The sequence below is a fragment of the Microcaecilia unicolor genome, chromosome 7, assembly GCF_901765095.1.
Source record: "Microcaecilia unicolor chromosome 7, aMicUni1.1, whole genome shotgun sequence".
In the NCBI taxonomy this organism is placed as follows: domain Eukaryota; kingdom Metazoa; phylum Chordata; class Amphibia; order Gymnophiona; family Siphonopidae; genus Microcaecilia; species Microcaecilia unicolor.
In genome coordinates, this window is record NC_044037.1 from 175,793,640 (window position 1) to 175,817,177 (window position 23,538).

The following is a 23,538-nucleotide window of genomic DNA, read 5'->3' on the forward strand; positions in this document are numbered from 1 at the left end:
TATTGTAGTGCCACCTTTCTGGAACACAGATATTTTTTCAACTAGCAGTTCCACTCTGCAGTATCGCAATCAGTTGGGTCCTTTTCAATCTAGTCCAGTCTTTGGTTTGGAATGTTCCAGATAATGTCTGTTAGGGAATAGTCTGTCAGTAATCCCAGGCAGTCCCTGTAGCCCACTGCTCAACAACAAATAAAGTAGGTGAGATTGCTCCATAGTAGGAAATGGCTTTCTTCTTTCCAGTCAAGTGTATAAGCAGTTTGTTTTAGCACAAACAATTTCTTAACTTTCTCCATAGCATTTTCCTTATGGGGACATCTGATCATTAGCTACCTCCTGGCAAGGTTCTACCTGGACTTTTTTCCTTTCATAGCTTGCTAGGATGGCTGTTAGAAGGCTCACTTTCTCTTCTTCCTTCCACTTCTTTTTCTGGAATCACCCATCTTTCTTTGTTGCTGCAAGCAGAGTTTGGAGACCTTGCCCTTTGTACTCTGTCCTCCCCACCCTACCCCCCCCACCTCCAGAGCCCCTTTGCCATCTGGGACTTGGTCTTCCTCAGCAGCTCTTTTCTTTTCTTGCTCCGGGGATTGCTCCCTGCTTTCTTGCAAGATGGAATATAAATTCTTTCACAACATGCAAGTGGTAGTCCTGGAGTATTCATAAAAATGAATAGGTATTACCCTTCTTTTCCAAGATTTGTTCTTAGATAGACAGACACATAGCATAGTTTGTGAATAATCAAAGTGTGTTTTTTAAGGAATTTGCATTTGTTTTTAGATGATGGTAAACCACAACAATTGAGGCCATTTTTGGTTCATATGCTGCTAAATGAACTGAATAGACATGGGTCCCAAATGACCTGAAAATCCATTTGTTTTCAGCATCCATTATAGCTTACAGAAAAAGAACATTTGTTTTGGCTTTAATCATTGTGAGGATCAAATCATGATCCTTGAGAGTAGAGGCTAGAGCTGGAGCCAAAGCAGCTGTGCAGTCAAGGTAGAAGCCAGTGAATAGTTATTCTTGGCACAACAGAAAAAGAGCCGGACCCCTGGAGTAGCTTCTTGGGCCAGAATGTGGTCCCTAATCAAGGACATGCCCCATTCTTGTCCAATGAGCTCCTCCTCCAGTGAGCTCTCACACATTGCTGCCCAAAAGGTAACTATTCACTGGCTAATTGTGTAGCTCCTGTGGCTTCAGTTGTAGGTCTCTAGTCTCTATTCCTGACAGAGTAGAGCCATATGGGGAAAGGACAAGGATGAAACGGGAATCATCAGCCTTACTTCTAATCATGAATTTGAGACGAGCAAAATTTTGCAAATTCTCGTTGGATTTCAGAGTGAGATCAGCTTGTGGTAGGATGTATCAGCTTTAAAGAAAAAAGGGGTGGAAAGTATAGGGCTTAGTCTAGAGCAGTGATGGGCAACCTTTTGAGCTTGGTGTGTCAAAATTCACCAAAAAACCGAGCCTAACTCGGGTGGTGTGTCACTTCAAGAAAAATCACTGCTACTAGGAACGCCCCCCGGGCCCCCCCCTACCCGAGATCGCTGCCCACCCGAGGTCGCCGGGCCCCCCTCCACCCGCTACCGGGCCCAGAACTAACCTTAAAGCCTCCTTTCACGTTGCAGCAAGCAGCAGCAGGGCAGACCTCTCCTCCTTCCTTCTGTGCTCCGCCCTCGTGGACGTTACGTCAGGCGAGGTCAGGACATGGAAGGAAGGAGTGGCCTGCCCTGCTGCTGCTTGCTGCGACGTGAAAGGAGGCTTTAAGGTTAGTTCCGGGAGCGAGGAGGGAGGGCGGACCACACTGCGGCGGCGCCGCGTGTCATCCAAAATGGCTACGCGTGTCAGTGCTGACACGCGTGTCATAGGTTCGCCATCAGGGGTCTAGAGGCAGCGAAAAAGCAGAAAACACACATCTCAGGTGCAGAGGGGCTAGGCACTGATTGTGATACAGAGCAGACAGACTTGAAAAGCTTGACAGAAAATAAATTGAAAAGAACTGCCATTGTTGGTGATACTATAATCCTTTACCTCTTTTCCAGTGCTTTGGGAACTTTATGCCAATGTTTTTCCTCCTTTGCCCCTTTCCTGGTGTCTTAGGGTCTTCTTGTGCTGTTGGTGTTGATTTACCCCTCTCCCAGTACCTAGGGCAGTGCTTCTCAACTCTCTCATATAACACTGTTTCCCAGCTTCTTCAAACCAAGTATCCCCCAAGTCGCAAATTTCAACTGCATACTCCTGAGCTCCAAGCAGCAAGGAGTTTGAAATGGCCATTTTATTGTTAAACAGTTAACTAACTAGGCAACATATATAACAAATAGAGGTTACTGGAACTGGCATACAGACCAAGATGCAGTTGGCATGATCTTATATTTCACTCTCATATAAACTGTTTGGCCCTTGGCAGGTGGTGTGTTGTTCTTACAAACTGAGTACAAATAAACACAGACACTTAGGCAGGGCTTATTATAAAAATAGGAGGACAGAAAGATCTCCACAAAGGTGGCCATAGTGACCAATGTAGTTTCATCTTTTCTCTTGGAAAGTGACACAAGAAATCTGATTGGCACTATGGACAAGTTCTCCACTTTATGAAGTACTTTTGTTTTTTTAAAAATAGGTCCCAATGAACCAAGGCACCTTTCTGTGCACATGCCAAACGAAAATTAAAAATAAATATCACATAGTAGTAATGACACAGAAGTAGAAGCTGTTTTCAGAACATGCAAGGAATGAACCCCATAGAGGCATATTTTCAAAGCGCTTAGCCTTCCAAAGTTCCATAGAAACCTATGGAACTTTAGAAGTCTTAAGTGCTTTGAAAATATGCCTCATAGTCACTTAAACTGAAAGTGTGGGTCGTCTTAAAACTTGGTGAAATATAGGCACAAATATTTGCTTTTACCGTTTTAATGGGAGATCTGAGTCTCGGTTTCTATGTACTGATTTCCACAATCAGGTCACTTTCTGGACAGAAGTGATTTCTCATTTTACATTTGAGAACTATAGAAGAGAGAAGTTGGTTTCATATAAGTACGCTGAAGCAAAAGGAAGAAGTTCTGTAAGAGCCTTTTTTGTTAGCTTTGGGTATTCTCTTTTTTGCATCTGCCAACATATTGCAATATTTCCCAGGCCTTCCTTTTGAAGTGTTTGAGTGCGGCAGAGGGAAGACCCCAGAGTGGCCGGAGGCAGCAAGTGAATTAAAGCGGATTGAAAAAAATATTCACAGATGAATCCTACACCATACAGACATGCAGCCAGTCCACTTTCTCTCACACACATCCCACCTGCTGTCTGCCCCCTCCTTCTGAGAGTTTGTTGATTTTGCTGTCCAATGAGATTGGGAGTTGCAAGATCAACAGACTCTTCGTGCACCTGAACAGATATCAGTTACTGCAAACTGTCTAAAACCCTATCTGATGTTTTGACAAATTAAAGTTTTGGTATCACCTTAGTAAGGCCAACACATAATCCCTCCACTGCAAAATGTTATGCACAAACTTGTGCAAAAAAGAGTTGGAACCTTACTGTACCATAATAGCGCTAACTCCCAGGACTCAAAGAGCAACAACCTTATGCATGGAAAAACAGCACTGTAAATATTACACTAGGCCCTAAAACTTTAATACACCATCTAGTAAGAAAGCAGAACAAATGTTTCTGTGTAGAGATCTTGTAGCAGTCCTTGCATGCTAGCAGAATACGACACCCTGGTCACACATGAAAGACATAGACAGACCTTCAACAGATTGGTCAGATTTGGATGGGCTGGAGTGGGGCTTCGATGACAACTCAGAAGTTAGAAAACATGGCCAGTGCTGTGCAGACTTCTACAGTCTGTGCCCTGAAAATGGGAAGGACAAATCAAGATCATACCTTAAACTCATAGTATATCTTCACATCATACCTTATGCTATCAGTTTATCTTGTTGGGCAGACTGGATGGACTGTACAGGTCCTTTATCTGACGTAATCTACTATTGTACTATATGGAACCACAGATTAGTTAAAGAGACATGAAGGCAAAAATATGACTCAAGAAGTCAGTATGTACAAAAATACAAGAGAATAGAAACTGAAATACAAGATATCAAAGATACTCATTTCCAAAAGCTAACATATATATTACAATTAATAAATTCAGAATAAAATACTTTTTCTACATTGTGTGAGCATTTTATTTTCTATTTGCTTTGGTCCCAGTGTCTCTTTTAGCTTTTCTCTGTTTTTCTTTCCTGTCTTTGTCAGGTGTCCTTGTCCATTTGACATTTCTTCTCTCTTCATTCCCACCATCCATCGTCCCTCTACATCCCTATTTTTCCTGTCTAGCATCCTCCCCTCTGTGTCCTTGTCCCTCTCCTCCCCTCATATTCAGCATCTTTCTCTATCCCTTCCCCTGTTATCAGTATTGTCCCTTGTGTCCCCATCCCCTCCCCTGTGTCCCTGTCCCTATGCTCCTTCCATGCCCAGCATCTCTTCTCTGTGCCTCTTTCCCTCTCCTCTTTCTTCTCTTCCATCCATACCCCTCACCCTGTGACTCGTATCTCTCTCTCTTCCTTGCTCTCCCTCTGCTGTCCAGCATCTCTTCCTCTCTGAGTCCAGTGACTCTCACCCTCCCCTATCCAGTATCTTTCTCCTCCATTCAGCATTACCTTTATCTCTCTCCCTCCCACCCAAGCCTGTCAGCACCTCTCCATCTCTTCCCCCCATGTCCAGCAGAATCTCTTACTTTCCCTCTCCCACCCCAGTCCAGCCTCACCTCTCCCACCCCAGTCCACCAGCACCTCTCCCACCACCTCTCCCACTCCAAGTCCAGCAGCACCACACCCTCTTCTCCACCCTAGGTCCAATGGCACCTCCCTCTCCCACCTCCCCCCACCCAGGTTCAGTGGCACCTCCCCTCCCCCAGGTCCAGCGGCACCTCTCCGTCTCACCCCTCCCCCATGTCCAGGAGTACCTCTCCATCTCACCCCTCCCCCAGGTCCAGCAGCACCTCTCTATCTCACCCCCTCCCCCCCAGATTCAGCAGCACTTGTCCCTCTTACGTCCATCCTGGTCCCAGAAGTGTAGCCAGGTATTGATGGCAGGGGGAGAAGACCTTTCGTAAAATAAGCGCCAGTGTGAGTCTGCAGGCCCAATCCACATAAGTGCTATTTCATTGAAAACCAATTTGGGGGAGCAGTCACTCCCCTTGCACCCCCCACCCACCCCGAGGCTGCCTGGTTGAATTGCAGCACTGCTGCTACCAGCAGCGATTCATGCAAATCAGGACAGACCACAGAGAGGGGGAATAAAGGGAGAGGTTCTGCTGGTTCAGGGGGTAGGCAGAAAGAGAAAACTGCTGCTATACTTGTGGGAGAAGGATGGAGGGTGGGGGAGATGTGGAATTTGGCTCTGGTATGCAGTCAGCTCGCCGCATATCCCCTGCTAATGGTTTGCGTACCCTAGGGGTACACATACCACGTGTTGGGAACCTCTGTCCTAGAACATACTTAGCCAATTGGGTTTTCAGGATTAGCATAAAGAATATGCATGAGTTAGATTTGCATTCAGTAGTTCTTCAATATATGCAAATCTAGATTATGCATATTCATTTTTGTAATCCAGAAAACCCAACTGGCTCAGTGTGCCTCCAGGAGAAACTTGAAAAGCACTGGCCTAAGGGTCTTCATTTCACCATTTATGCCATTTTGCTCTTCTCATAATAGCTTAGAGTTCTTATACCACTGTTAGTGTTCTTTGCCCCTCCTTTGGTGCCGTGGGGTCTTTGTGCCACTCTTGGTGTTGCTTATGTTAGGGATATCTACCAGGAAGTTAGTTCAAGAAGAATTAGATTCAAGTACAGTAGGTGTTTTTCTCTGTACCTGAGGCAATGATCTCACTGCAACTCCTTGTGACTCTGGGTAAGTCACTTAACCCTCCACTGCCCCAGGTACAAAATAAGTACCTGTATATAATATGTAAATTGATTTGATTGTAACCACAGAAAGGCAGTATATCAAATCCCATCATCTTTCCCAAGTGATTTGCCCAAGATTACAAGGAGCCACACAGTGGGATTTGAATCCTGGTTTTCCTAGTTCTCAGCCCACTGCTCTGACTACTGGGCTATAATGCCATGCCAGTTTCAAGCAAGTTTCATTGCTAATGGATGGAAATAAAACCACTGTTCTAGTTAAAAAAAAAAATAAAATAAAAATTGCTTGTCTCATAGACTTTAACAGAAACAAATCATTCAGTATCCAAAAATAAACTGAATAGGTGTTTGATTGAAAAGCGAACCAATCAAAAATTCTTTCCGTGTCTGTCCTTAGAATTCAGCATGACAGATGAGAGAGAGAGAACATACTTTTAAAACAGAAAATACAGCAATTTTCATATTGTTCACTAAAATAGAAGATGCCGTCTAGTTGAATGCATATTGCCTTAACAGAATTCTCTAGAAGAATAAGTTGATTGTTATAAGTAGCCCTTTTCTTTTTGACTGATCCTTTTTTATTCAGAATAAAGTACTACTTTTCATTACTCACAGTGCCTTATAAAAGTCTTCACACCTTGGAACAATTTTTACATTTTTACTGTGTAAAAAATATGATTCAGAATTTGTTAATGTAGGAATCTGATTCACTGGTCAACACAACATATTCAGTACTTTAAACCTGATAGAACAATAATAGATATAGTCACACTTTAAGAATACAACCAAAATGTCTTGATTTCATAAGTCTTCAAACCCTCTGACTCAGTTTTTTGGTAGAAGCCTTTTTTGCAACAGTAACTACCATGAGTCATGGCTGCTGAGAGACTGAACAGTGCCCGGGGTAGGGCCGCTGCTGCGGCCCCTTCCCAGATGGCTACGTAGCCATACCACAAAAATTGGGAGGGGGGCTGGAGCCCAAAGTTGGGGAGCACATTTTCCCACACCTCCCTGCCCCCCCCTTGCCTGCAACTCCGCTTACCTTGGCTGGCGGGGGTACCCAAGCCCCGCCAGCAGAAGCCTTCCTCCAGTGCTGTTGTCTGCCACATTGCCTGCCCTGCAGCTGCTTTTCTGCTCACACTGTGCATGTATGACATGAGTGGAAAGCAGCCGCAGGGCAGGCAATGCGGCAAAGAACAGCGCTGGAGGAAGGCTCCTGCCAGCCGAACCAGAGGCCCTGAAGTCCTGTTTATGCTCCTCCCTAGCCTCTGAGGGGGACCTGGCACCGGAGTTTTCTCTCTCCTGCTCCTGTAAGGACGAGATCACCCAGGTCCTGTCAGGAGCAGGAGAGAGATCCAGGCACCAGGCCCCCCTTGGAGGCCGGGCCTGGGGGAATCTTGTCTCCCCCCTTGAATGGCCCTGTCATGAGTCATTTAAGATAAATGTCCACCAACTTTACACTACAAGGTGGTGGAATTTTTGCTTGTTCCTCTTTCCTGAATGGCCCAAAGTTATCCAAGGTGGCTGAGATGTGCATATGCACCGCAGTCTTCAAGTGTTGCCCCAGATTTTTTTTTTAAATTGGATTCAGGTCTGGGCTTTGACTGGGTTACTCAAGGATGTTCTTTTTGCACCACTTGATTGTTGCTTTTGCTTTGCACTTAGAATCAATGTCCTGCTAAAAGATGAATCTTCTCTCCAGTCCCAGGTATATGGCAGAATTGAATCAGTTTTGCTTCATGATCTTCTTGTACTTTGTGTCATCCACAACTACTGCTAGAAAAGAATCCACAAAATATAAAGCTGCCATTACTGTGTTTTATTGTAGAGATGGGGAGTTATGGTTAGCATTGGGACCAAAAAGCTTCATAAACCACAAAAACACCTCCCACGAGCAGGTATTGTCATATGGATGTTCTTTAGTAAAGGCTTCCTTTTTGTCACCTGCTTACCTATACAGACTGTGTGTGTAGAATAATCTTGAAGTTGTTGATCATTCAACATTTTCCCCATTCTCACCCAGACCTTTGTAGTACTTTTAAGATAATCTGGGGCCTCACAATGAGATTCATAATGACATAGAAGATGATGACAGAAAAAGACCCATACCGTCCATCCAGTCTGTCCAACAAGTTAAACTCATAGCGTAAGGTATAATTGATCTAGATTTGTCCTTGCCATTTTCAGGGCACAGACCGTAGAAGTCTACCCAGCACTGGCCTTGTTCTCCAGCTATTGAAGCTGTAACTGTCTAGCCATGATCATGGCACAGATTGTAGAAGTCTGCCCAGCACTGGCTTTGCTTCCCAGTTACTGACGTTGCCATCTAATCACCGCTAAGCTTGTTTGGTTCCATTTGTTCTATAAAGGATTCCTTTGTGTTTATCCCACTCATTTTTGAATTCTGTTACCGTTTTCATCTCCACCACCTTCCTGCAGGAGGGCATTCCAGGTGTCTATCTCCTCTCTGTGAGAAAGTACTTCCTGACATTGTTCCTGAGTCAGCCCCCCTGCAACCTCAATTCATGTCCTCTAATTCAACCACCTTCCCGTCTTTGGGAAAGGTTTATGTGTAGATTAATATGTCTCAAATCTTTGAATATCTGTATCATGTCATCCTGTCCTTCCTTTCCTCCAGGGTATACATGTTCAGGTCCTCAATTCTCTCATACATCTTGTGATGCAAACCTCATACTATTTTTGTCGTATTTCTATGAACCGCTTCTTTTTACGTCCTTATCATGATACGGCCTCCAAAACTGAACACAATACTCCAAGTGGGGCCTCACTAATGACTTCTACAGGGGCATCTACAACGCCTTTCTTCTGCTGGTTATACCCTGCTTTTTGCAGCCTTTTGGCCATGGCCACTGCCTTGTTGCATTGTTTCTTCACCTTGAGATCCTTAAACACCATCATCCCAAGGTTCCTCTCCTGAATTGTGCTTATCAATCACTCTTCTCCTATCTGGTACAACTCCTTTGGATTTCAGCACCCCAAGTCCATCAGTCTGCACTTCTTGGCATTAAATTTTAACTCCAACAATCCACAGTTCTAAATATATTTAAGTACATGTCTATATATCCATTTTTGTATTGTACACTTTTTCTTTTTAATATTCCTCTAAAACAAAGAAAGCTATTAACATTGTTGTGACATACATATTTGTTTTATTTAACTAATTTCACAATTACTGTATTCTTAAAATCTCTTAAATGTTGCTGTATTGTACATATAAGTTTCACAATAACTTTGTTCTTAAAATCTCTTAAATTAACCAACCTATTATTCAAATGTGAAACATTTTTTTTTTCATTCTGAAGGAACCAAGCAACAAAGAAATCAACTATACATAACCCTTTCTCTGGAGTTTCTAACTCAATCTCCAATAGTTCGAATATACATGGATACTTTTTTGTTTTTTTGTCAAGTACACCAATTATGTCTGTCAACATTCAATTGTAGTCAACTAGGTTTCTATCAGTCCACCACTCCTGAACGATACGGACTCCAAAGCGAAACAGATCCTTACCGGATAATGGGATGCATTCTTGACTGGAACTCCATCTGGGAATTTGTGTTGCTGTGTCATGTCCCCTATGTCAACGCAAGCGGCGTCCTCGGGCTGCGCAGGGACCCGTTGATATGCACACTTTGACTGGCACAGCTCTGAGCCATGTGTGTGTAGTTCTTCTCTGGCTGCAGGCTCCTTGATTGCTTTGCGTCCATGCACCTGGCTTTGCTCTCTCTCTGCCTGGCTTCCAGGCTCCTTGACTGCTTTGCTTCCACCCACCTGGGTCTGCTCTTCCTCTACCTGGCTTCCCTTGCTTCTCTCCTATTGGTCTTCCAGTTCTTCCTTCCCTTGCTCTTGTCCTATGGCTGTGCCCCTTCTCCCTGCTGATGTCAGACGCCAACACGTTATCAGCTGAGCTCTCCCTAGACTCCTTGCTTTGGCTTCTACTTCGGTAGGTGTTACTTGCTCAGTAGTGTGCTTCTCCTCTACTTTGTTCTTCATTGCTGACTCTGCCTGTACCTGAACTGACTCTGCCTGTACCTGGATTACTCTTGTGTCTGCTGCCTGCCTACTGACTCTGCCTGTACCTGGATTACTCTTGCGTCTGCTGCCTGCCTCCTGACTCTGCCTGTACCTGGATTACTCTCTTGACCTGCTGCCTGCCTACTGATTCTGCCTGTACCTGGATCACTCTCTTGCCTGCTGCCTGTCTGGCCTTCATGTTCATCACCCCGCTTCCTGCTCCGTCTCGTAAGCCCTGCAGGCCGCCCACACCTAGGGGCTCAACTTCTGGGGAACGGCGGTCAGCGCAGGTGAAACCCGGGGTTGTCCAGCCGCCAAGCAGAACCTGGTCCGAGTACTGGGCTCAGCAGCGCTCTACTTGGTACAAGAACTCACAGGTCTGACAGTAAGCCGAAGCCATGAGTTTGCCGGACAAACCTGACTTGGCGAATTTGGCCCAGCTTAACAAACATGAAGATCAGAGAGGTTCAGCAGTACTGCATGGAAAGGCTGACATAATTCCTCTGACAATAAGAACTTATGTAATTAAGTACTAAATACTCTGTCTGACATTGCTGTACTCTAAATTTGGGACATTTAAATAGGTGCAGCAGGGTAGTTTAGCAGAGTATTAAAATTTTGCTGTGCCTCTGATTATAGAAATAAACGATTCAGACTGCAAATGTGAGTGAATGCCAAGTCCTCTAAGTAATTGTTTGGGGAGGGCTAGTTTAGGGATATTTAATCAGCTGATTTTTTTTTTTTGGGGGGGGGGGGGGGGTAGTTAGGAAGAAAAAAAAATAATTTAAAATTTTAACTTAATTCAGCACCCTAGGAAAATGGGCTACTGGATAGGTTAGGGAATAGTTCCCCCCCCCCTCTCTTTCATTTTATAAAGACAGAGTGGTAGGTTCTCCTGAATCCTGGCTGTTGCTGGTTTCTGCCAAAAAGAAAGACTCGGGTACCCACTGAAAAAAAGGTGAAGAAAGAAGAGTTAATCAAGAAAGCAGGAACTTCAGCTAAGTCAGAACTGGGGGGCCAGATGCACTAAGGTCCTCGAAAGAGCCCTTCCCTTACCGATTCCATAGCGAATTGGTAGGGAACGGCCATGCATCAAGGAAATGGAATGCAAATGAGCTGCTCGTTGTAGCTCATTTGCATTCTCTATTCCCTCGGAAGCCAGTCGGCCGGTCGAGCATGCGCAGAGCAGCGGAGCGTTATGCTGGCTGCTCTGCGCATGCCAAGGACATCCTTTATGAACGTCCTTCACTATAAAAAACAAAACAAAAAAGGACGTCTCTGACGAGCAGCAAAGGACGTCCTTTATGGACGTCCTTCACTGGAACCCCCCCCCCCCCCCCCCCCCCCCCAAAAAAAAGGATATCTCTGACAAGCAGGGCTCTAGAAATGGACTGCAAAGTGCCCCTCCTTTGTTCTTTGCAGACCCACGAGAGTTAAAACTGCAGCAGCCTGACAACTTTATGCAGCACGGATCGTTATACTGGCTGCTGTGCTGTTCGGCTTCATGTCAAAAAAAAAAAAAAAGTCGTACCTGATGGGATTTTTTTTCTGTAGATTTTTTGATAGGCATCCTTCTTGGACGCGTTTTTCTTATGACTACCGCCGGAGAGAATCGGGATGTTCGAGGACTATTTTGATGTCCCTTTCTATTATGCCCCTCCTCCAGGTCTCAGCCAATCACAGCGCGTTTAGCTGTCACTGGTGTCAGCTAAATGCACTGTGATTGGCTGAGAGGCCGTGGGGGGGGGGGGGGGGCTCACAGTCGTCCATTAGCTTCAGCTGGTGATGAGGAAGCCTGCCCCCCTTTGCCCCCGACCGGACGCTCCCTTCCTGGGGACCAAGGGCAAGCCGGGGCGCTCCTCCTGGGACGCGAGCAGCCGGCGGGCCCGATTTGTGCGCGAGAAGAACCGGCTGCAGCTGCTCCTGAAGAAGCACCTGGCTGGCAAGAAGGGGGCGGGGGGGGGGGGGCTGTATTGTCCAGCACTTCTGTAGAAGCCTGGGAAGGTCCCTGTCGGTGATGAGGAAAGGGGACAAATGTGTAAGCTCCTTCATTTTTAAAATAAGTAGTAGCCCTTCAGAGAAAGCTGCACACGTCCAAGTGCTCATCAGGGACATCCTTTTTTGGTTTTGTGAGTGAAGGACGTCCATGTTAGGCACTTTAGAAGGACGACCCTGACGAGCACTTAGACATTTGCAGGGGAGGGAAATGGCCGCCTCACCTCGCACCGCTGACAGCAGCTCGGAACCGGTCACGCGGCGGCTGAGGTGCCACAGTTCCATCCGCAGCAGCGCCAGGGACTGTGAAATAACCCCTCTGTCTGTGCTAGAGACCCGCACGTGAGCGGCATTGCAGACTTTTGTTTTTGTTTTGTTGAGGTTTTATTTTTTAACTTGGCAAACTTTTGTTTTTGTTTCCATGTAGTTTAAGCGGCTTATGCATTCCCTTCTGTAACTTATTTATTTATATTCTCTGGCATAAGAGGGTCATAAGATCTCTGTTTTAGCTGGACAGGAGCTTTAAAAAAATGTGAATTCAACATTTTTTTTTCCTTCCAATTTTTCACAGCAGCCCCAACGAAAGGTGCAGATCTCCTGTTAGGTTTTCCACGGTACGGGGATCAGAAAACGGTAGTGCATCTCATTATAATAGCCTTGCAACGGTAGTGCAGCTCATTATAATAGCCTTTGGATCATTTGCATTCCGTTAGCTGCTACCGTGCATGTCCATGTTTACTACTTGCAGATTAAACTGGCTAAAACTAGTTTAAAACCCACATTGCTGGCTCGGAAAGCTTTGTGCATCTTGCCCTGTGTTCTTAAAAATAAAGAGAACTGAGGAATAAGAATATAAGGAGAGGTCGTAGAGAAAAAAAAATGTATACTTACCTGTGATGCGAAGTATCAAACTCAGGATTAGATGTTAGTTTAGCAGTATTTGGTTGATACTTCTGGTAGCAGAGGATCCTGGAAGGCGTTTCACTAGGTTGGGACCCTTGAACTGTGTCCTAAGTTAATGCCTCTTTTATATTTAAATCTGTTTATTAATTTACAAAGTAAACATGGAAGAAAACATTTTGCAGTACATAAAAATCTGCAGCAAACTCTTCAATGCAAAGCAAAACAATACAGTGCAAAGGCAAAGGGCCCTCTCTCTGATGGCCCCATTCCTATACCTCCGGCATCTAGGAAGGCCCACTAAATGAGCATTTCCTGCTGCTGATCTTTACTGCTGCGCTCAAGCGACCGATGTAATAGCTTGATGTAATGCATAAGAAAGCTGTCATATAAAAGTAGGTGCCTGTTAGCAACCTTGGTACATCGGACTATAATGCTGAGATTTCGATCAGATCTAATTTACATCGCTTTCCAGAGCAGAGGGAACATTGTCTATCCCCCAACCTGGGCCTTGGAACTGCATTCCTAGGTTTATATACTTTGAACTTAATGTACTCCAATTCTCCCTTCCCCCCCCCCCCCCCCCCCCCCACCCTCACCACCCATTCCCAGGTAGGCTCATCTGTAAGGGGAGTAACCGCATTAGACTCCAACAGATCCTGTGGTAGCTAGCTGGAGTTAACGAGCAGACTTCTCCCACGTGGGCTTAACATCTGTAAGTAAGGAGACCAAATTTGAAGGAAGCGCTGTCTACGTTTAACTGAGGTTTTGGACTCTCGAGCTTCCCAAGAGGCCAGGAGGTGGACCTGGTTCCTCCAGTGCCAATAGGCGGGTGCCTCCGGGGAAGTCCAATATTGCATAATGCATTTACGAGCCACCAAACACAGCTTCCTACCTAGAAGAATCGCCGGTGCTCTATTGGGGGCAAAAGCCCTGGGCTGGTCTATCAAAAATTGCCTCTCAGTACCCTGGACTTTAACACCTAATCGTATCAAAAAACCTCGGACACGTTGCCAGAATGTCCGTATCTTAGGACATTTCCAAAGGGCATGGTAAAACGTGCCTGGTCCCTCAGCGCATTTAGAACAGATATCACTCTCTGACCTCTGCATGTGGGCCAGCTGTACTTTGGTCATGTATCCCCGTAATATAACTCTATACCCACATTCTCTCAATCTTTCGTCCGTAACTAATTGTCTAATCCCTTTCAATGAGGCCACTATATCCCAAGATGCCAATGAAGTCTCAAGGTCCTGTTCCCATTTGATTTTAATTTTCTCATACTGTTGCATCGGCCTCTTACGGGTCAGGGCCCCATATAAATCAGATATCGCATGTCTTTCCGTCGCTAGTTCCCTAAAGAACTCCTGTATCTTGTCTCCTAAGCGACCTCTCAAAGCTTCCTGAGGCATTGCCTGCACATAGTGCTGAATTTGTAAATAAGCAAAATGATTTCCACAATCAGACCCTATCTTCTCTTTTAAGACAGCAAATGGCAATAAATCCCCCCTCTCCAATAGTAGATGTTCCAGATTTTTAATACCTCGCTGCCCCCAGCTTTTAAATATTGGGTTGTCTATCCCCGCTGCAAATGCTGCATTCCCCACAATCGGGATTTGATCTGAAATATTTGGATGTCCCCCTAATTGTCCAGCCCACCACTGCCATGTTAAGCGGAGAGGATGAAGCAATACACTTTTCCTCAAATGTGGGGGTATTTCAGGACGGGGTAAGTGGAATAGTGCAATCATGTCATGTGGTGCCAGGCAAGCTTGTTCTAAGTGTGTAGGCGTATAGTATTGTGTTAAGTCAAGCCAATCTCTCACGTGTCGTAACAGGCAGGCTTGGTTATATAGAAACAGGTCTGGAAACCCTATACCCCCTTGTTTCCAGCCCCCCACCAGCAAGCCCTGCTGTAGCTTTGCTTTTTTGCCGGCCCAACAGAACTGACTGCACAAACGATTTACACATTTCAGATCTGTCTTCGTTAGGCGTATGGGCAAGGTTTGTAAGGCATATAGCCAGCGCGGAAAAATCACCATCTGTATCAAGTGAATCCTACCCATCAAGGACAGTGGTAAACCCCTCCAAGAGTCCAGTTTTTCCCTAGTGTAATCTAAGAGGGCATTAATGTTTAATCGATGTAATTCTATTGTTTGCATTGTAAGTCGGATTCCAAGGTATTTAAAAGAGCGATTTGCCCAACGCAAAGGAAACTCGTCTCCCCAATCCTCTTTGCCCACTGTTGGGGATGCCAACGCCTCAGACTTATCCAAGTTGATCTTAAAGCCTGAATAGTCTCCGTATTCCTGAAACGTCTCCAGCAGCGTCTCTAAAGATATCCTCGGGGAGGTCAAGTGAACCAAAAGGTCGTCTGCGAAAGCTGCAATTTTAAATGTCTGTGTGCCCATTCTCACTCCTTTGATCAAGGGATTTGCCATAATGTCTCGAATAAGGGGGTCTAACACCAATACAAAAAGGAGGGGGGATAGGGGGCACCCTTGCCTAGTCCCTCTACAAATAGGAAAGCCCGGCGAAGCTACCCCATTGACCCATATCGAGGCGCTTGGGTTGGCGTATAAGGTTTGAATTGCCTCAATAAATCTGCCGGAAAAGCCATAACTTTCCAATGTGTCAAAAAGAAATGTCCAATGTACCTTATCAAAGGCCTTTTCGGCATCAAAGCTAATCAACAAAGACGCCAAGCCCTTGCGTTCCCCATGTTCTAGCGAAGCTAAAATCGCCCTCAGATTTTTGCTTACAGCTCGACCTCCCACAAAGCCCACTTGGCTCTCATGTACCAGACGGGGCAGTATTCTAGCCAATCTATTTGCCAAAATTTTTGCCATCAACTTAGTGTCATAGTTCAACAGAGATATGGGTCGGTATGATGCCGGCTCCAATGTGTCTCTCCCTGGTTTAGGTAGGACTATTATTTGTGCTCTGTTCAAGTCAGATGGCATTGCTTTCTGATCTATCATTTGATTTAAGAATTTGGCTAAATCCGGAACAATGACCTCTCCCATCATTTTATAGAATTCAGCCCTTAGACCGTCCGGTCCTGGGGCCTTTAACAAAGGACTCTGTGTTATGACCATATTCACCTCTTCTTCCGTAAATGGTTGATTAAGTTGTTCTCGCTCTCGCTGGGTAAGCCTAGGGAGGTTAAGGTTAGTTAAGTACATCTGGCTTACTAGACCCTCTTCCTCTGGGGGGGCATAAAGATTTTTATAGAAGGTCTGAAAGATATTACAGATATCCCTGTCTGCGGTTTTAAGGCCTCCTCCCGTCCCTCGAAGGGCCAAAATATGATTAGTTCCCCCTTTTTGTTTAAGAAGCTTGGCCAGCAATTTGCCTGCTTTGTTACCATGTTTATAAAGCATGTATCGATAATAAATGTGCGATTTGCGTGCTCGTCTATGTAAAAGTTCATTCAGTGCTGATTGTAAGTCCAACACCTGTTGTTTGTCATCTGCCGCATGTGTGTCCCCAAACCGCATCCTCGCATGACAAAGCTGTTTGCTCAGCCGCAATATCTGCCTATCTCTGGTGATCCGGACATAATGTACATGGCTAATAATTTCCCACCGAAGCACGGCTTTTGCGGCTTCCCAGAATAAGACCGGGTCATTCTGATGTTCATGGTTCTGTGTCGCGTAATCCACCCAGCTGGCCTGCAAACGCCCCTTTAGGACGGGGTCTATATAGAACTCTATGGGGAATTGCCACCTGCTGTCTCTTTGGACCTGGCCTCGTGGTTTCCACTCCACATGGACCCATGCATGATCAGATATCACATAGGGCCCTATCTCTGCCTTTGTAATTTCCCCAAACATCTGGCTAGAAACCAGAACATAGTCAATACGTGATTGTGTCGAGTGAGCCCGGGACAGATGTGTGTAATCCCTCATTCCCGGATGAAGCACCCTCCAGACATCTGTCAGGTCTAATAGTTGGCTCATCTTCAGTAGGCCTCTATTATTATAATAGGTCGTGGAATTACCTGATACTGATTTATCTAGTGAGGGGTCCCAGACTGCATTAAAATCTCCCCCTATTATGAGCTCTGTGTGTGGTTGCTTAAGGAGGAAGTTAATTATCGTTTGGAAAATTTTTTTGTCGTAGTTATTAGGAGCATAAATATTACCAATGAGCACTTTTTGCTTACCCACCGTGGCCTCCATTATAACATATCTTCCCAAGGCATCTACTAAGAGAGGGCGCATCTCCAGGGCTACGCCTTTACGAATCAGAATGGCCACTCCACCTTTTTTCCCCTGCGCATGCGCCGCTACACACTTGTCTACCCACCACGTGCTGAGTTTGGCATGTTCTATCTGCGACAAGTGCGTCTCTTGTAGCAGTGCAATGTCTATGTGTTGTCTATTTAATTGTTGCAAAATCTTGGAGCGTTTTATGGGTGAATTTATCCCACCTACATTCCAAGTTACAATGTTTACCATACCTCTAGTGTGAATAAAATGACATGTATTTCAAAAAACTGCGGTAGTTGTGAGAGGGGACATCCCAGCCTCTGTCCCCTCCCCTTTGGTCTCTGCCAACTACTAGTTGGTTAGCATCCTGAGCATGTAACCCCAGCCCGACTCCATCCATCATCAACTCCAGCCTATCTATCTGTCTCCCATCATGGCAAATATACAAAGGGACCTGTCTCTCCGCGGTCACTCCCCTCTCCCAGAGACCAAGATCCAATCCTACCCCTTCCCTTCCCATTCCCTCCCTCCCCCCCCCTCCCTATCCCAATTCCTCCCCCCCCTCTCCCCAAACCCTTAAATCTGGACCCACTTGCTGGGACCATAACTTCCTATGTCTCTCCTTCCTCCCCCCAGAAGCCTCTTACCAGATCCAACTATTCCCCGGACAGGATCTTAAAGAAACCTATTTGTTACATCTTCTATTAAACATTTCTATGTTAATCAGAGCCTATTAACCTTCTGAACCATACAAAATTAACCTTTAAACATAACCCGTAGCCAAACTCTCCACATACTTCTCACACATAGCACATCTCTTTAGATCAGTTCGTGCGCCCGTGGGCGCCCGTTTGTATACCAACTCTCCATATCATAGTCCATCCATGTTCTGGTCTGTCTTCATCTGCTGGCAGCTCCGCTTCTTTTTCAACCGTCCTCAAGCATATCTATTTCCAGCTGCTTTAAAATTTCTTGGGCGGCTGTTGCTGTTACATATGTCTTAGTGGTTCCCTTATAGGTGACACGCAGTTTTGCAGGGTACTGCAGCGCAAATCTTATTTTCTTCTGGAACAGCTTAGAGCATATCTCCGAAAATTGGCGCCGTTTTGCTGCTACACCAGCGGAATAGTCCTGAAAACATCTAATTGTCGCACCTTCAAAGACCAGGGGGTTCCCTGATCTGAGCCTTTGCAAGATTTCTTGCTTTTGGGCATAGTCCAGAAATCTCAAGATGATTACTCTTGGCCTACTGGCCCCTGCACCTTTCTGTCCTAGTCGATGGGCTCTCTCAATGTGAAGTGGCCCCAGTGTTTCTGCCTACCATTCCAGTTTTAAGCCTCTAATCCAGCTCTGCCGTTCTATCTATCGCTTAACACCTCAGTCACTACATATATACCCGTAACACCTCAGTTACTACTTATGGCCCCTTTACACATTCTCTTCCTTGCCCTGTCCCTTCCTAATCTTTTTCCCCTCCCCCTACCGCTGTCTACCACTGGAACTCACTGCCCACCCATGTCCTCTCCCATCTTGCTCACTACTGCAATACCCTACTCACCCCCGTCCCTCACCACCTCACCATCTCTCCTGTCCCCCTCCTCCTTCCTAGCTCTCAACCTTCAACACTTCCTTCCTGCCATTAACCCATCCCCATTCCTCCTAAGCGCATCCCGTCTTCGTCGCCTTCGTCGCCCTACCTCCCCCACCCTCCTCCGCACTCTCTTGCTCCTCCTCCTGCTATCCGCAGGAGACATCAATCCCAATCCAGGTCCCCCACACCTGTCCTCGTCCTATCCATGCAAACGTTTCCGGGATGTCTCCAATCTCATATCTATTCCCCTCCTCCCCCCCTCTTCCCTCCCCTTCTCATGTGCACTGTGGAATGCCCACTCGGTCTGCAACAAACTTCCCTTCACCCACGATCTCTTCATCTCTCATTCCCTTCACCTGCTTGCCCTAACTGAAACCTGGCTCTCCCCTGACGACTCTGCCTCAGTTGCGGCTCTATGCCATGGAGGCTATCTCTTCTCCCATACTCCCCGCCTAGTTGGCCGTGGAGGAGGCGTCGGGTTACTACTCTCGCCCTCCTGTAGCTTCCAACCCCTCCTCCTACCACAGTCTCACTGCTTCTCATCCTTTGAAGTCCACTCCATCCGTCTATTCTACCCGTTGCCACTCAGAGTGGCAGTCATTTACCGCCCCCCTGATAAATCCCTCCCTTCCTTCCTCACCGACTTCGATGCCTGGCTTTCTGTTTTTATTGAACCCTCATCTCCATCCCTCATTCTCGGAGACTTCAACATACACGTTGATGACCTGTCCAACTCTCACGCTTCTCAGTTCCTCACTCTAACATCCTCCTTCAACCTCCAGCTATGTTCCACCACCCCTACTCACCGTGATGGCCATTGCCTTGACCTCGTCCTCTCCTCTTCCGGCTCACCCTCCAATTTCCACACCTCAGCTCTTCCTGTCTCTGATCATCACCTGATCACCTTCACACTTCTTCACCCTCCCCCTCAGCCCCGCCCAACATTAACCACTACTTCCAGGAATCTCCAGATTATTGACCCTCCCACCTTATCATCTAGTATTTCTAATCTCCTCCCCTCCATCATGTCCTCCGAGTCTGTTGACGAGGCTGTCTCCGCTTACAATGCCACTCTCTCCTCTGCTCTGGACACCCTTGCACCATCCACCTCCCGTCCCACAAGGCGTACTAATCCCCAGCCCTGGCTGACCCCTTGCATCCGTTACCTTCGCTCCTGCGCCCGATCTGCTGAACGCCTCTGGAGGAAATCTCGCACCCATTCAGATTTCATTCACTACAAATTCATGCTATCCTCCTTCCAGTCCTCACTATTCCTTGCCAAACAGGACTATTACACCCAATTGACTAATTCTCTCAGCTCTAACCCTCGTCGTCTCTTCGCCACCCTTAACTCCCTCCTCAAAGTGCCCTCCGCTCCCACCCCCCCGTCACTCTCTCCTCAATCACTGGCTGACTACTTCCGCGACAAGGTGCAAAAGATCAACCTTGAGTTCACTACCAAGCCACCTCCTCCTCTTCACCCTTCAACCCTCTCCCTCAACCAACCAACCCAGACCTCCTTCTCCTCCTTTCCTGATATCTCCGAGGAGGAAACCGCCCGCCTTCTTTCCTCCTCAAAATGCACCACTTGTTCCTCTGATCCCATCCCTACCAACTTACTTAACACCATCTCTCCTACTATCACCCCCTCCATCTGTCATATCCTCAACCTCTCTCTCTCCACTGCAACTGTCCCCGACACCTTCAAGCATGCTGTAGTCACGCCCCTCCTCAAAAAACCATCACTAGACCCTACCTGTCCCTCCAACTACCGCCCCATCTCCCTCCTACCCTTCCTCTCCAAGACACTTGAGCGCGCAGTCCACAGCCGCTGCCTTGATTTTCTCTCCTCTCATGCCATCCTTGATCCGCTTCAATCCGGTTTTCGCCCTCTTCACTCGACAGAAACAGCACTTTCTAAAGTCTGTAATGACCTGTTCCTTGCCAAATCCAGAGGCCACTACTCCATCCTCATCCTCCTGGATCTATCCGCCGCTTTTGACACTGTCAATCATGACTTACTTCTTGCCACACTGTCCTCATTTGGGTTCCAGGGCTCTGTCCTCTCCTGGTTTCTCCTCCTATCTCTCCCACCGCACCTTCAAAGTTCACTCTCATGGATCTTCCTCCACCCCCATCCCCTTATCTGTTGGTGTTCCCCAGGGATCGGTCCTTGGACCCCTTCTCTTCTCAATCTACACCTCTTCCCTGGGCTCCCTGATCTCATCTCATGGTTTCCAGTATCATCTCTATGCTGATGACACCCAACTGTATCTCTCCACACCAGACATCACCGCGGAGACCCAGGCAAAGGTATCGGCCTGCTTATCCGACATTGCTGCCTGGATGTCCAACCGCCACCTGAAACTGAACATGTCCAAGACCGAGCTTATCGTCTTTCCACCAAAACCCACTTCTCCTCTTCCTCCACTTTCTATCTCAGTTGATAACACCCTCATCCTCCCCGTCTCATCTGCCCGCAACCTCGGAGTCATCTTTGACTCCTCTCTCTCCTTCTCTGCGCATATCCAGCAGATAGCCAAGACCTGTCGCTTCTTCCTCTTTAACATCAGCAAAATTCGCCCTTTCCTCTCTGAACACACCACCCGAACTCTCGTCCACGCTCTCATTACCTCTCGCCTGGACTACTGCAACTTACTCCTCACCGGCCTCCCACTTAGCCATCTATCCCCCCTTCAGTCTGTTCAGAACTCTGCTGCACGTCTCATATTCCGCCAGAACCGATATACTCATATCACCCCTCTCCTCAGGTCACTTCACTGGCTTCCGATCAGATACCGCATTCAATTCAAGCTTCTCCTTCTTACCTACAAATGCACTCAGTCTGCTGCCCCTCACTACCTCTCTACCCTCATCTCCCTTTACGTTCCCGCCCGTAACCTCCGTTCACAGGATAAATCCCTCCTCTCAGTACCCTTCTCCACCACCGCCAACTCCAGGCTCCGCTCATTCTGCCTCGCCTCACCCTATGCTTGGAACAACCTTCCTGAACCCTTACGCCAAGCCCCCTCCCTGCCCGTCTTCAAGTCTTTGCTTAAAGCCCACCTCTTCAATGCTGCGTTTGGCACCTAACCCTTACCGTTCAGTGAATCCAGACTGCCCCAATTTGACTGCCCCTATCGGACCGACCGTTCACTTGTCTATTAGATTGTAAGCTCTTTGAGCAGGGACTGTCTCTCTTTGTTAAATTGTACAGCGCTGCGTAACCCTAGTAGCGCTCTAGAAATGTTAAGTAGTAGTAGTAGTAGAGTTGTAGTTCTTTATACATCCAATTAGCCAAGAAGGTCTCCAGGCCCCGTTCCGGGATACTCTCCGGGAGCCCCACCAGGCGAACGTTGTTCCTTCTCGATCTATTTTCTAGATCCTCCACTTTATTTTCCAGTGCCCTCAGCTGATCTTGCATCTGGTTTTGCGACCCTTCGACCACCGCGACACGGTCTTCCACTTCAGAGACTCGCGTTTGAAATGCTATACAGTCTTTCGACAGCTCCATGAGCTGCGTCTGTACTCGCTCTAATTTAGCGTCTATAGGGACTAACTGGCGATCTAGTAGGTCTTCCATCACCGTCCTCATTTCTGCAGTGATTTCGGCTATCCATGCCGATGCGACCGACGGTCCGGGCGGGCTTGCAGGCGGCGCCATTTTTTCTTCTCCTACCCTGCCACGGAGTCTGTCTTTTGAGCCGGTTTTCGCCGCCATTTCGATGTCAGGAAATGTAGAAAGGTAATCGCCAGACCTTTAACTCCTTGCTCCGCGATCTTTGGAGAATTGTAGTCAACTTTATATGCTTTTTAAGGCTCTAGGGGGAAGGTAGGAGCCGGAGAGATTTTCCTTTCAACCTCTCGCGGTCATGACGTCACCGGAAGTCCAGTTAATGCCTCTTTTAATGGAGTCCTTAGCAGTAAGAATTTTCTACGTTGAGCTGATCTGTCATTGTTTTGGGGATGTCTTTTGGATTTTGTTACATTCCTTGCCACTGGCTTCACCTCCATACTTCTTTTCTCAGTAGTTTCTTGACCCACAGCTACTGACTTCGGTGGGCCAGCCTGACAGGGACAATGTCTTGCCAAACTGTTTCCACTTTGCAATCATGGACCTGAACTGTGTCCCAACTGATATTCTAACAGTCTTCATCCAACGTGTTCCTTTGAATAAATTTATCCCAGAGTTCTTTTGGCAGTTTTTTGTTTACTACATTTAGACATTTGCTTGAAATTCTTTTCATCTAACAGAAACAGTTTGATTCTTCATATAGACATATTCGAATTAGCTCAGCTTCTGTGATTGGACACAGGTGAGTTCTGTTTAGCCTCACAAGGAACTAATTTGGGATTGGCTGTGTCAGATGTGAAGTTTTATGCAGTCAAGACTTTTTGCTTTCTTAAATGTTTCCTTAGTTTTTCTAAAATTGATTTTTCACTTAAAATTGTAAGTATGTTGTGTAGAGCAATGTCAACTATGTTGTACTGATCAGTGAAACAATCTTCTTTAATAAATTTTGAGTTGTATTTTTTAGACAGAATGTGAAACATGTTTAGAAGTTTGAAGACTTTTACAGAGCACTATAGCTTTATGTCTATGCTAGCCGAATTACTGTTAGTTTTAGTCAGGCGGGACTGAGCTTCAATGTTGTTCCACATCCTGAGCCTTTGCAGAAATTTGGTGTATAGTAAAATCATTCTTTATTATGCCTCCTTTTGCTTAAGCCTGTCTTTATTGGTTAGGTTGAATACCCCAGAACATGTTGGGAAGTCCTGTACTTCATAGTTAGTATTGTTAAATTGAGGGCAAAGGACATAGGGAAATTCTATTGCAGTAGTTTCCAGGTTACTAATAAGGGAGAACGCTTGATGGGCTTCTGTTAAC

General features: G+C 46.3%; 1 protein-coding gene across 1 annotated transcript in view; it reads left to right on the top strand.

Moving 5' to 3' along the window:
• VPS8 (VPS8 subunit of CORVET complex) overlaps positions 1-23,538 on the top strand; it is a 932,181-nt gene that overhangs the window by 240,206 nt on the left and 668,437 nt on the right. The window lies entirely within an intron of this gene.